Source organism: Ictalurus punctatus, chromosome 15 (assembly GCF_001660625.3).
Source record: "Ictalurus punctatus breed USDA103 chromosome 15, Coco_2.0, whole genome shotgun sequence".
Classification (NCBI taxonomy): Eukaryota; Metazoa; Chordata; class Actinopteri; order Siluriformes; family Ictaluridae; genus Ictalurus; species Ictalurus punctatus.
Genome location: NC_030430.2, coordinates 17055759 through 17071475, shown reverse-complemented (window position 1 = coordinate 17071475; position 15717 = coordinate 17055759). Strand labels below are relative to the sequence as shown.

Here is a 15717-nt window from a genome sequence, read left to right as displayed (position 1 = left end):
AATAATAATAATAATAATAATGATAAGAATAACACTGACTTGACACTACCATTATCATTCTCTGGCCATAAACATTTTTGCACAATTCTATCATTTAAAATATGATTATTATGAATCACATTACTTACTATGAATAATAATTGAACCATTTGCATGTTTCTAAATTATGTAGGGCCAAAACTATGAATAATAATATCTGACCCTATCATGGAATAGTCTGATGGAATAGTCTGATTTTAATTGCATTGAATTATTGATCATTTCTACTCTAGTATTTAATGCTGGGTAATACATGATCATGATTTAATATTGGAGTGAATTGTAAAATCTTATAAAGCTGGCGTGCGTCGATCGCGCCCCCTGTTGGAGGAGCTTTATAAATGGACATTGCACCTGACTACTGTCTTCTTTATTCATCTTTTCAAGTGTCTTTTTTTTTTTTTTTTTTTTTTGAAAGGCTTTTAAATGAGGTTTTATTCAAAACCCATATGAGGTATTCGGCCTACACACTGTTAGCACTAAATCAAGACACTTTTCAACCATGATCCTAAAGGAATATAACTCAAACATATTAGACATTAAACAGCTTAATATTAAATATACAATGCCATCTTGTGCTCATTTGTGTGTATACACTGTGAAGTCCTACAGCCTTAGCGTTCCAACTGATGTATTCCCCATTGATGATAAGAATGAGCTTTTTGTGGTTTAAGCCTAATTAAGTTTGAACCAATTGGACGTCTCTGCAGGAGGCGGGTGTAATGGATGGTTACAGTATGCAGGTTTACAAGCGCAGCATCCTGGAGTTAGAGCGTAGCTCAGCAGTCTCTCTGTCTTCGACTCTCTGCAGTCTGGGCTACTGTACAGTAGCTGCACGGTGACTGCACTCCACTCTACTGTGTCCAAGCACTTTCATACTGATGACCTTATCAATAAACGGAACAAAGTCACAAAAGCCAGCATTTCCCATTTCCGCCACAGCGCACTCTTCTGCACCTTGACATTTTCTCCCCATGTTGTGGTTTAGCCCCACTCTGATAGAGTTCCGTGCCTACTCGGCTGTTTTATTTATTTAATTTTTTTACTTTTCCTATTTGCAAAAATCATGTTTTTCAATGTTTATTTACCTCAAGCTATAACCTGCAGGTGTATTGAACTTTCATGGATTGGAGTGTGGGTCTGTTAAGAGTGAGGGTTCATGATCTGCATGAGTGTGTCCCACTGCAGAGAGCCTCCTTGCACATGTGGCTGAGTGAGCTAGAAGCTGCAGTGGCCATTAAGACAGTGATAGGTGAATGGCCTACTGCATTGGAGTCCCATTTCTCTTGAGTCATCAGAATCCATAAAGCACGTCCCCTATATGAGGCCGAAACACTCGACTGATTCCCTCCATCTGAATTGTATATACGGAACAGTCTCAGTGAAGTGTGCTGCCTTAAATCTGGCACCATTTTGTAATGAAACTGCATTTATTGGTGGTAAATGATCTGTGTCTTTCATTTTTATACAGCAGATATGACTGAAAGAGGGATAGTAAAAAATATGAATGGCATGTGCAGTGAAGTGGATGAAGTGTCTTCACAAGGATATCTATAGGAATTCTTAGTGGAGCAAGTTCAAAGCTTGCTGCATTGATTACATCATCGGGAGGACTAGAGCACTGGTACGGGACTATGCACCATTGGCAGAAAGTGTATGTGTGAAGGGGGTGGGGGGTGGGTAAGAGTGGTGGTGGTCAGGCTAATCTGTCTGTTTCTTTAGAGTCTCCTGTATACACAGAGGGCACATTGACGCTCATAGCTGCCAAACTCAGCAGCAGAGTCATTCTTCTCTCTTTCTCTCTCTCTCTCTCTCTCTCTCTCTCTCTCTCTCTCTCTCTCTCTCTCTCTCTCTCTCACTCATTCCCTCCATGTGACTGCATTGCTGCTCCAGGCTAACCCAACACTGCAGGAGCTGTGCTGCAGGACACTGCAGGAAAGTCTCTCCTTCTCTCTCTCTCCCTCTCTCTCTCTCTCTCTCTCTCTCTTTCTCTCTCCTTCTCTCTCTGTCTCTGTCTCTGTCTTTCACTCTGTTTCTGCTCACATGGGATGGAGATCAGGAAAAGTGCTGCATGGTTTGCTGAGTTTTTTAATGTCCCACAGAAAAAAAAAAAGATGCTCACATTGCACTATACCGGGCAGCTGCTCTCTGGGGAGCTAGAGAAAGGTAAAGAAAGAGAGAAGGAGATCAGGAAGAGATGGAAAGGGAGAGGGAAGGAGGAAGAAAGATGGGACAGAATAGTGGTGGTGGGGGGAGGGAGGGGGGTGCACAGAGTGTCAGGTGAGTGCGGCAATTTGCAGCAACAGCAAAACCCCAATACTCCCCCCATCCCCCCCCTTTATACCCCCCACCATCCCTTCCCATCCCACCACCATTCAGCAAGGAGCTGCAGAAAACTGCAGTTTCTGCTAATGATGTCAAGCTGGGAAATCTGACAATGATGTATCACTCCTCACTTCATCCTGAATAAAGTATAAAAACCTAAATCTCTTGCAAGGCCCTGGATATGAATGTTGAGCAACGCCTGAAGCTCACTCTGCTACCTTATCAGTGAGAGTATACATAATATTTTACCGCAAGGAAACTAATTGAATGAAGTCCAAGAAAAAGCTTTTACTATAGGCTCTTGTTTATTTTAATTGTCTAGATTCCAAGGACACACGTGGACACGATGCACACTGTAAAAGAAGGAAAATACAGTATAAGCCTGCACCACAAGAAGAGTTATGAGTCTGTAGATAACCTGCCATTGTCACCCCCCTCTACATTTTTCTTGATCTGTGTGCACTTCTGTGGTCAAGTAATGGACAAACGGTGGCTAAAGCCTATGTGTTCAATTACAGAATAAATTAAATGAATTACAGAAACACTGAATCCAGTCTTTCAATCACCCAAATATCAGCGTATTAGCAGCTCCTTTTCCATTTACAAAGCCACACACTTATACACACTAAGGGGGGCTCTTGCGCACCTGGTCAGTTTAGACTTAATGTCAAAATCTTCTGTTTCAGCTGTAGGGTTTTTGTGGATGTGACACTGCTAGATGACATGCACTGAGCGTTCAGTTCCGCAGTGGGAACCTTCTGTCCCAGCTAGGCCGCCCTCGAAAACTTGTCTCCACTTTCACTTCTGCTGCAAACTGCTTAACTCTTTCGCTCCTGGTACACACATACTAAACATATAGATAGGAAGAGGCAGCATGCAACCTAGAGAGAGAAACAAACGCTTCAACATTTCAGAATACTAGAGCTGCATGTAGCATACTGCTGACTAAGATGGACTGATATCTTATATTTGTGCCTGCATGCATAGACCCTGCACCCACACGGCGCCTAATTCCCTCCTACATCCGGCCTCTCTGCCTGTCAGGCAGACTTTCTCTGCTATTTAAAAATCATGCCATGTGTTAGCTCACACACGGGAATCATTTGCCGAGCCGGCTGGTGCAAAGCAGTCGGCAACGCTTTGCCAGAAACAGGAGGCTGACTGCAGAAGAGCACTCATCGTGTAGGTCGATACATCCTTTACCCGGCATCCCGTAGAGCCTGGGCCGGGTAGGAGAATTTATCCTTGCTTCCTGGGATAATTCTCAAGCACCTGATCTACACCATAAGGTGAAAAGTTGTTCATGCACCCTTAGCCTTTGAGAGATAAGCAAAGTTCTATATACTCACTCAGCCTTGCGTTCACTTCCCAGGACGTGGAGCCTCTGCCGTGTCTCTGGTTGACTTCAGCAGCAAAGTTGACTGCAGCATCGCCTGCTGAACGGAATGACATTGTTTGCGCTCGCTCCCTCTCTTTCTCTCCGCCTCGTTCTGCTGTCTCCCTCTATCTCTCCCTCCCTCTCCCTCTCCCTCTCCCTCTCCGTATTCCTCAGTGCGTGCTTGCTGGCTCTTCAAACTGCACAGCTCAGCAGTGTTCCCCTACTGCCGCAGCAGCTCCTGCATGAGCGAGTGTGCCGTGACTTTTAAAGGGGAACGCAACCTGGAGGGTCAGCGTGCACCTCAGCTCCCTCCCACTGCCACCACCGTTACCCTCCACCCCCTCGGCTGCATCAGCTGGACAAGACGCTCCTAAAAAAAGGGGGGGGATTGAAAGTGTGCATGTATAGGAGGGGGGCACCAAATCCAAATCCCCTGCTCTCCATAAGTGCTCCGGATAAAGGGGTGACCCTTTTTAAGAGTGAAGTGTGCAGGGAGCATCCGTCCTTACAGCTGACACTGGCCTAAATCCACATAATGCGTCTACACTTAGAGTGGTTTGGCAATCAGGGCTTAATTATATGGAACTACATTCAAAGCCACATGCTTCATCCATCCTGTTTCTTTCTCTGCTGTACTACTGGCAAAGCAGAGAAGCAATAGGAGGAAAAGGAACGCGGAAATACGAAACTTCATTTTACCAGCATCTTAAGAAACTGGATCCTGGTACGTCCAAGGTGTATCAGGAACCAGCAGGTCAATGGTCTGCGAGTGAAAGAGATCCATTACCAGTGGCAATGCAACATAATATCTGACACAGGAAGCTCACAAAGCATTTTGACAATCAAGATGATTGTAGTGTGCTCTCAAGCTGCTTGGCATACAACTGAGATCCTTACAATAACAAAGGAAAAAGCAGTGAATGTTATTAATTCGGTCATATTGTGTGAGAGAGTGCAGTTAAAGGTTTGGTCTTATCTGGGGATGGAAAATCAATCTCAACTTCACTGGCTCCACATCAGCAGTGCTGCATCTACTGCATTCCTGCAGCACAAGCGTTGCCGTTTCCGGTTCTCTACACCACTCTCTTAGAACTTACACCTGAACAGAGGAAGGAGGTTTGGATTACGTTAAAGAGACTTCAAGGAATAGGATATGTCTCTGTATGTCTGGTGACCTGCAAGCAAAACTAACGAAACGGGTCGATTCATGCTTACTGACCTTGGTCTTATAGCCATTCTGCTCACTTTCTGTTTCCAAATTTCTTTTAAAATAGAATCACAATATAGTGATTTATAGCTTGTTTTTTATATAAATATATAACCACAGAATCACAATATAGTGTTTTATATACAGTAGATTGGAGTCAAATATGCTTATCAAAAAATGGCTGACCATATATGCTGATCAGAGTCCATTGATTCTTCACTTTCATGGCCTCACAAATACACACTCCTTCATACGCCGTGCACTGCTGGTCAGGCCTTTCAGCATCACTGCACCACTGCAGCTGCACTGTACATGTTCACAACCTGCGCCTATTTTGACATGTTTTCACCCTTGCATCTCTTCCCTGAGTGCCACCCTTCGGTAATGGCATCTCCATTGATAAATAAAATAGAAGCGAAGGCCCTTTTACACGGCCGATCACATTACCGCGCCTCACCTGACACTCTGAGTCAGCTGTTACAGTGTCCTCTCTAGTCTTGCTGCATACACGCATGCATTGGCTCTAGGACTGCTGCTGTCTCCATGCAGGTGTACTGTAGCTGTGTGTGTGTGTGTGTGTGTGTGTGTGTGTGTGTGTGTGTGTATGCATTTAATTTGTTTGTATCTGTATGTGCTATATATCTAACAGTGACCAAACTCATTTACACAATAATAAAAATGGACAGTATTGCTGCAGCAGTGTGTGCTGCATGAGGCTCCTGTAAACGCTGCATTCTCTACTGAAGTCATTCTACGCAGGGCGCGATTTATATAAATTAATAAGGAGATACACCAGAGTCAGCATGCAGGCATGTTCACTGCATGTGCTGCATTGATGCGGTTTATTTCTCCAGCCTATATATAGACTGGGCCAATAATAAAAGCTGCATTGATTTTATACACTACCCAGCAGTTCTCTGTCACTTAGTCAGGTTAGTGGTTTAACCGAATCGAAGTGTTTGCTCAGTCTGTCCCCACTTGCGCCTGACAGAGACAGCTGTCCATGCAAAGAATACAGCTCCAGCATGATCCACTCTCCCTCTCACAACCAGCTGAGAGTGTTACAGGACTGACACAGGTCTGCCGTTAGTCAGTTGGTCAGACTAGCACAATCCATTCACGAAGCCGCTGCCTTTTCGATGACCTCATTTTTTGGAAGCAGGGCAAATTGCTCTCTGGGCCAAGACTGGAGCAGAGCACTCACACGCACACTCACACTCACACACACACGCACACACAGAGGACATTCTGCTGACATAATTATTAATGCAGCTAATTAATGCTTTGCTACTCCTAAATCTAACTCTAACCATAATCTCAGTACCCAGAAGGAAACCTTTTACCTTTGCACAAACTCACAATAAAAATGTCCCTATCAGGATAGAAATATCTGACAGTTCTGACCTTGTGGGGACATTTGGGCTGTTTACACAGCCCCCCCGCCCTTTATGTTCAGGTATATATCCATCCATTTTCCATACCACTTGTTCTACACAGGGTTGCGGGGAGCCTGAAGACTATCCTATTGAACTCGGGACACCCTGGATGGGGTGCCAACCCATTGCAGGGCACAACTGCACACACATTCACTACGGACAATTTGGAAATGCCAGTCAGCCTACAGCGCATGTCTTTGGACTTGGGGAGGAAAATGGAGTACCCAGAGGAAAACCCTGAGGTACAGGGAGAGCATGCAAGCTCCATGCACACAGAGTGCATGCCCTGTGTAACATGCCCCCATCCCCCCAACCCCCACACCCGTACACACACACACACACACACACACACACACACACACACACACACACACATGCACACGCGCGCACGCACGCATACACACACACACACATTTCAAATTTTGTGCACCGTTTATATGGCGGATCTTTTATCACCTAGACTTTTCCTTCCCAGAAAGAAATAATACTGAACCGCTTGCATAAAAAAAACCTCAGCCTTATTCTCATGTGTGTTATAAAATGCAGAAAACCTTCTAAACAAATGCCTGCATTCTGAGCTCTCTGTGTTTCTTCAAGTACAAAGCAGGTAGATGAGACTCAGAGTTGTACGTTTGGATGATATTCACTTGCTGCTGCGTTGCCTGTAAACTGCAGCATTAGAGAGATTAGAGTAAATGCTACATGATGGATCAGCTGCCTCTGGAGTGGCCATATGTACATGTGAGGCACACGGCTTCATGGATTCATGGCTTCATGAGAGGAAATTTGTTTTGACCCCATGAGCCCAGGAACCTCATTCCAGTGATCTGTGTGTGAGCCAAACCCAAAATAACTTGCTCAAGTAATTCGGATTTTCAAAATAAACGTTGCGTGCTTTGCATTCCACTTGCGTTGTTGCACGTTTCTGTGGCAACTCCTGAAAAAAAAAACACTTAATGAAACGGGTGTGCACGGATCATTTAACTCCTCAGTTAAATATTAAGTGGTTCATTGAAGTCTAGAGTGGTCGGTATTCACATGCCCATGGTATTACATGAGATATTAACACAACAAGAGAGAAGCAGAGATTTCCCATACTGTGCTTGGTTGCACAAAAACAGCATCTTATTGTAGTTTTGTGTACAGTAAAGGATAAAGATGCATATATAGATCTTCTGAAGATTCAGATAGTAAGCATGGTTTCTCTCAGTGCTGCATTCCTTCTAATAGTGTTTAGCCACAGGGAATGTAAGCTGCCATAGGATTAAAAAAAAATCATTTCCATAATAGCATTTCTATGACCTTTCTCTGACCACTGTTGAAACTAAAGGTTCAAGAAATCCACGCAAGCTTCTACAATGTAGCATTTTATTGCCATTTCATTTACACCAAATGTGCCAGAACATCTCTAATGTGAAAAAAAGTTCATGAGATAATGCTAACATTTGGCGTTGATTCTCCTTCTGCAGGACACCATTTAATACCAGATTTTCAGCTCCAAGGAATCACAGGACAGATCTGCTGCTTTGCAGAACACATCAACGGAGAACATTTTGCAGTAGCACATTTAAAGAGACAGTACACCGTTGCCTGGTGTGACCTGGGGGGAAACAGATTTGCATAAATGTGTCATACAAATGGGCTCTGTTCTAATTTGTGTGTTTAATGAACCTCTCAAGTTCTCTAACGTATACACAAAACCATTCCTGTACAGATAGACAGTTTTAAGAGTTATACAGCCCTTTTATTTTTTTTATTATTTTTTTTTTACTGCTTTATAAAACATTACAGGTTAATATTCAAATAACATACTGTCAGTTAATAGTTCAGAATATTTTGTGTTTGTGTTAGTACTGAAACTATGTTAAATATTTGGTTATTATTATTATTATTATTATTATTATTATTATTATTATTATCATTATTATTATCATTATTATTATTATTATTATTATTATTATTATTATTATTATTATACTACTACTACTACTAATAATAATTATTACTATACTACTACTACTACTACTACTACTACTAATAATAATAATAATAATTATACTACTACTACTACTACTACTACTAATAATAATAATAATAATGATAATAATAAATCGAACCTCAGTATTGTGTTGTCTATGTATAAAATAAAAATAATAGGAACAATTTTATAAATGTACAAAAATTTACAAGGACCTTGATTAATTACTGATTTTTCGCAACATTTTAGACCCAATTTCTCTCTGTATTGTGTTGTTTTTGATAATCTATCTATCTTTCTTTCTATCTATCTACACTATATGGTCAAAGGTATATAGTGTGGATAGATAAATAGATACAGTAGATAGATAGAAGGATAGATTGATAGATAGATAGATAGATCGATCGATCGATAGATAGATAGATAGATAGATAGATAGATTAGTTATCAAAAACAACACAATACAGAGAGAAATTGGGGCTAAAATTTTGTGACAAAATCAGTAATTAATCAAGGTCCTTGTACATTTTTGTACATTTATAAAATTGTTCCTATTATTTTTATTTATTGCAATTTGAATATTTTTTCTTGTTTTGTGCACTGTTCTATCTTTTCATCTATGCTCATTATTCCATGGTATAAAACAAGATATGCAAAACAAATTCACATTTCTATACTGGAATTCGATTCACAGCTCCAGAAATTAAGCATGGTTTATCAAATTACAGCAATTACAGTGATTTCTTTTGTTTGTTTCAAATCCCTGTAATGAATGTAATTTGATAAACCATGTATTTAATGATAATTTTAACAACAGTAAATGATATATACCTATGCCTGAAATGTAGAAGTAGTTATGATTGTTGTTGTTGATTAATTACAGGTGTTCCGGTTCAAGCTCTTTCCTGTCCTGTTTCCTTTCTTATCCCTGATACTTTACACTTTAGATTCAATCTCCCTCTGCCTCATGAAAACAGGTGCAGCAGAAAGAAAAGCTTTTCTACAGGGACATTATGTAGTCATGTCTGTGTTGTATATGGATCATCTTATACAGCTACTGGAAGCCATCACAATATTTTAGCTGTACTAGTACACCATCAAAGAGCTTATTTACAAATAAATACAAAACGAACACCTAAAGCAATATATTTTTTCCTCTTTCAGATGTACAGTATGTGAGCTTTCTCTACACAATGGCTATTGTGATATGTCTGAGTGTTTTTTCTGTCCTGGCTTGAATACAACTTTACCATTTGTTAAAGTCAGATATATGGCATAGGTTCCAGAAAACCTCCCTCCGTGAGATCAGGATGTTGAAGCAGCAGTTTGTCATAATGTGATAATCTCATTGGAAAAGCTTTGCTTGAAAATCACTAAGAATGCCTTCAGTCTAATGATGTTATTGGACAACAGGCTTATGCACAGGAAAGAGGGGCTTATTACCAGACATAAACATACACCAGAATATAATACACAACTTACAGTGTTGGGATCCTTTTCTATACTGTGTTGAAAATATCCAGTAGTATCCAGTAGAATATTGTTCATTGTTTTCATCCTTTAACATACAATACTGCAAGTATACAAATAACATCACATGACTAACATGTCATATCCTTATATTAATATTTACTTTGCTTGATTACAGCTACCATGCAATCAGTTATGTTATTTTAGAAATTAAAGAATCCATTCAGAAAACATCACTATTTTATTTTTAATGTGCAATATTCACTGAGTTGCCAGTTTGTTGGTTATTACAAATGTATCCCAAATACAGCAATTTGGTGTCGTTCCAGTGTTGAGAATTTAAAGCACTGTAGACAGGAAATGTATCAGCTGCTACAAGGGCCAAAGATAAATTATGACCTGAATAAAGGTACCAAGGGTTTTGTCCTATACATGTCCTTAACTGGCAACATTCATGTCCAATATGTGCTGAGAAAATGCCACTTTTGATAAAGCAAAAAAAAGAAAAAGAAAAAAAAGCACTAAATGGTAAAAAGAAATAGAAATTTATAAAAACAGATCTACATAAAAATCTTTTTATTTTTTTCATTGAACACTTTGTGTGCATCGTACTTCCTTACAGGGTTTCCCTTGCTAGATTCCTTTCCCATGGAGAGCCCAAGGAGACTGCAGCAAATCAACACTATGGCCCACATGCGATCCGCCACAGCCATGTTTTAATGCTGATTGCCTCTCTCTTTCAGCAGCAATGCACCACTCAAGACCTGCAGGCAATTTGACAAATGAGCTGCAATAATAGCAGCGGTGCACGTGCACTGCAGCAAGCGTCCCACACTGCACACCTTCCTAATGACTGAAGATCACTGCATGAAAGTTCACAGCAATGCACAAGACCAGACATACACCAACCTTTATGTGTATACAGCATATATTCACACACACACACACACACACACACACACACACACACACACACACACACACACACACACACTCAAAAAAAAAAAAACTACAAAAGCTCACCTTGCTCCCAGCTGTAGTGCACCTGGACTGATGCACTGCATTTTACATAAACCTGTGATGCTCACAGTAAGCACTCCCATCTTTTCGTATGGGTATGTGGAAAGAAGCTTTAGAACAGAATATTGAAATCCCACTCCAATGACTGTTTAAGTTTAAAGCAGATATTAAATTAACTCAGCTTCAAAACATTTATGACTGCATAGATTGGACTAGAATAGAACACTTCAATTCCACATTGAGTGATACAATAAGAAATTCAATTCAATCCACTGCCAGATATTTAAGAGTAAATAGAATAGAACAGAATAGAATAGAATAGAATATGTAAGTCTCACTTTTTCTGTTTTTTGGCTTTTTTGGGTTTTTTTTCCTGGCATAACCCAAAGATATAAATTCAATTGGTTGCAATATATTTATAAGTAAATAAATAGAATAGAATAGAATAGAATAGAATAGAATAGAATAGAATAGAATTCACTTGGATTTCAGTTTTTTTGTGTGGCAGCTATAGAGTGGGATAATAAATTCAATCCACTGGCAGATCTTTATGAGTAAATTTATAAAATGGAATAAGACAGAATGTGTTGATCCCACTTTGATGTCTTTCAGCTATACAGTAGGATATTGAAATCACTCAGCTGCAAGGCATTTATGAGTGAATAGAACACAATAGAACAGAACAGAATAGAATAGAATAATTCAGCTGCACTTTGATATTTTTCAGCAACCCAAAAATATGCTAAATTCACTTAGCTGCAATATATTTACTTCTAAATAGAACAGAATAGAATACTTTAATCCCACTGATGTTTTTCAGCTATACTTTTAATTTAATAAATATATATTAATTCCATCAGCTGGCAGATTTTCATGAGTAAACAATAAATGCAGTAGAATAGAATACTTCAGTACCACTCTGATGATTTTTAGCTTCACAGTTTGATATTAAAGTCACTCAGCTGCAAAGTATTTATGAGTGAATAGAATAGAACAGAATAAAATGCTTTGACCCTACTTCGATATCTTTCAGATATTCTGTAGAATATTAAAGTCAATTTATCTCTAAGGTATTTATGAGTGAATAAAATAGAATAGAATAGAAGAGTACAATCCCACTCTGATGTTTTTCAGCTATAATGTATGATGTTAAATTCCATTAGCTGGCAGATTTTTATGAGTAAGTAATAAATGCAATAGAATAGAATACTTCGATCCCACACTGATGATTTTTAGCTTTGCAGCTCGATATTAAATTCACTCAGCTGCAAGGTATTTATGAATAAACAAATTCCCTCTCCTATCACTATGCCAGCAATTTGCTGCCATAGTGAGCCCACCAGCAGCTGAATGCAGAGGAATGACTGCACTTCCTGACGCATCAGGCACTCACTCACCTTGACGTAAACCGGGGGAGCAGAGCTTTAGCTGCTGTAGGAGAATGCGCAGGCCGGGGGCTGCCTGATGGGACAAGGTATTGATTGCTCTGAGATGGAGAGATTTTAAAAGGCTGGCGGAAAAAGAGGAGGAGTAAGCGAGCCGCTCGCAGCAGCATTTGCATGCCTCCCCCCTGCAGATATCAGCACGCTCAGCATTATTGTGCTGGTGCTGTGCAGGAAAATGTGAATTTCACATACAGACAGCTGAGTGCTGGGTAATTTAATTCTGCACCCAGCTTCTCTGCCAGCAGTGTAAAGTGAGCCACGTTACCTTCAAACAGACTCGACCTTTCATCCTCGTCCCTAACGATGATAAATAAACGCAAAGGGAAAAAAAAATAAAACATAATGCATGGAATTGCCTGAACACAACAGTAAATGAGTGCAGCCACTGACTAAATATTCTATTTATAAACAAAATGGCTGCAATCCAAAATCTAAAACAAAAGTACTACATCCCATATTAATGGGCTGATAAATATTTCTAATCTTTTCACTCAGGTTATTGCTGATAATTTAATTTGCAATGAAAACCTTTGTGATAAATGAACTGTTTAACTAATTAAACAGAATAATTTTCACTAGTGATCTCAGACTTTTGGACTCCAGTCTGTCTGTGTGTGTGTGTGTGTGTGTGTGTGTGTATATATATATATATATATATATATATATATATATATATATATATATATATATATATATATATATATATATATATATATATATATATATACAGTGCTGTGCAAAAGTCTTAGTCACATGCAAAGAAATGCTTTAGAGCAAATATAATCAAAATAATGAAATTAAATGTTTCTCCCTTAATAAAATGTATAAAGAGCAATAAATAGTAATCAGTGAAACAAAGGCAATATTTGGTGTGACGTCCCTTTGCTTTAAAAAAAAAAAGTAGTCTCAGGTAAAATTTGTGCAGTTTTATAAGGAAATTAGCTGCAAGTTTTATTGAGCATCTTGCAGAACCAGCCACGGTTCTTCTGGAGACTTTGACTGTTGCACTTTCTTCTTATTTTTGCAGCAAACCTAGCAGTCTTCATTGTGTTTTTTTGTCTGAAAAGTGTCTCTTACCATTTTATATGCTGCTTTCTTTACTAACATACAAACATTTAATTTTGTGCTAAAAACTAATGTTTGGGAATCTAAAATGTTTTCGTCCTGACTCAAATGTAGAAGTCAAAATAAAAAATCTATAACAAAGTTTGTACTAAAAAAATAGGGTGCCTAAGACTTTTGCACAGAACTGTATATCTTTGTTAAATATACGTGTGCAACAATTATTGGCACCCTTTAAGATAACAGCTCTGAGTCTTCTCCTATAATGCCTGATGAGGTTGGAGAATACATGGCAAGGGATCTGAGATCATTCCTCCATACAGAATCTCTCCAGATACTTCAAATTTCAAGGTCCATACTAGTGGACGCTCTTCTTCAGTTCACCCCACAGGTTTTCTATGGGTTTCAAGTCAGGGGACTGGTATGGCCTTGAGAAGACCTTGATTTTGTGGTCAATAATCCATTTTTGTGTTGATTTTGATGTATGTTTTGGATCATTGTCCTGCTGGAAGATCCAACCATGGCCCATTTTAAGCTTTCTGACAGAAGCAGTCAGTTTTCATTTAATATTTGTTGATATTTAATCAAGTACATGATGCCATGTATACTAACAAAATGTCCAGGTCCTCTGGCAGAAAAACAGTCCCAAAACATTAAAAAGCCACCACCACATTTACCCATGGGCATGAGGTACTTTTCCATATGGCTACCTCTCTGTGTGCACCAAAACCACCTCTGGTGTTTATTACCAAAAAGCTCTATTTTGGTTTCATCTGACCATAGAACCCGATCCCATTTGAAGTTCCAGTAGTGTCTGGAAATCTGAAGATTCTTGAGTTTGTTTTTGGATGACAGTAGAGGCTTTTTTTCTTGAAACCTTTCCAAACAACTTGTGGTGATTGTAGTTTTGGAGACTTTCTGACCCCAAGACGCAACTAAATTCTACAATTCTCCAGCTGTGATCCTTGGATATTTTTTGGCCACTAGAACCGTCCTCTTCATAGTGCATTGAGACAATATAGACACACGTCATCTTCCAGATTGATTCATAACATTTCCAGTTGACTGGAACTTCTTAATTATTGTCCTGATGATAGAAATGGGCATTTTGTGAAGCTCAACAACCTTTTGCTGCACATCACAGCTATATTCCTTGGTCTTACCCATTGTTATGAATGACTAAGGGAATTTGGCCTATGTGTTACCTCATATTTATACCCCTGTGAAACAGGAAGTCATAGTTGAACATTTTCCTGTTTCTAGCCACCCACGTGTACTAATTATTATTATTTTTTTAAAAATATTAATGGGAATATACTTAAAATATATTTTTCTTATATGAATTCATAAGGGTGCCAATAATCCTGTGTTGTGTTTGCAATTGTTTAATATCCATGAGTGATTTTTTTAAACAAAAGATCAAAAGGCTAAACAATAAAGACAATTTTTCACAGCCTTCTTTGCTCATATTTACCAAGGGTGCCAATATTGTCTATATATAGACAAATAGATGGATAGATAGATAGATAGATAGATAGATAGATTGATGGATGGATGGTTGGATGGTTAGATAGAAAGATAGAAAGATAGATAGAAAGATAGATAGTGGTAATGTTACTTGATTGCCACATCACTCTAAATATCACACCATTATTTAGACCTATTTCACAATTATACAACAAATCCCATGGCATATTATTAACTATATGAATAAATAAATTTCACTGTCAATATTAATTCACTTCATTCTCATTCATTTTTAAATCAAACTGTATGTGCTATACTAAACACAGGGAGGCAGTAAAGTACTTTCCCTGCAGCATCTCCATCCTTTTCTGAGTGCCGAACTGCAATTTAGAGTTCTAATTTAAGCCACCAATCTTGTGATTATTGTAGTTCCAATTTTGTGAACAATGCAAAATGAACTTAATCCGAATAAGCAAATGACTTGCTATAAGTCTCAGCTTATTATTAGTCTGTGCCTTCTTTGCATAAGCAAATGGCTTTTGAACAATAACTTCTTTTTTTTTAAAATTAGGAAACCAGCTAATTATGTGAATACAAACAATGTTATCTTTAAAATGATGAAATCTTCAGATTTGCATTAAGCCAGAACTTCTTTGTTTGTTGTCGTGAATCAGATGTATGAGTATAATATTGTAGTTTTTACAAATGTTTTTTTTATAGCCTTACAGAAGTCACAAATGTTATATATAAATTTCAAATGTCACATGAAACCATGAATTTCATCTCTTTTTTTTTACAGTTCACATGCTGTTTTACATGTGACCTTTTGAACATCTACTGAACATGTTTTTTTTAATGTTTGATCAATTATTTTCAAGTCAACTAGAGCA

At 38.7% G+C, this 15717-nt stretch overlaps 1 long non-coding RNA gene across 1 annotated transcript; it reads right to left on the bottom strand.

Annotated features, from left to right (window-relative positions):
- Positions 1-7678: 7678 nt before the first annotated feature.
- LOC108275714 (uncharacterized) lies at positions 7679-11180 on the bottom strand. The gene is made up of 4 exons (XR_001814749.3): positions 10857-11180; positions 10454-10597; positions 9846-9936; positions 7679-7985 (listed from the first exon to the last, which is right to left on the bottom strand). It is a non-coding gene; the product is annotated as an uncharacterized LOC108275714 (long non-coding RNA).
- Between the last annotated feature and the right edge of the window lie 4537 nt (positions 11181-15717).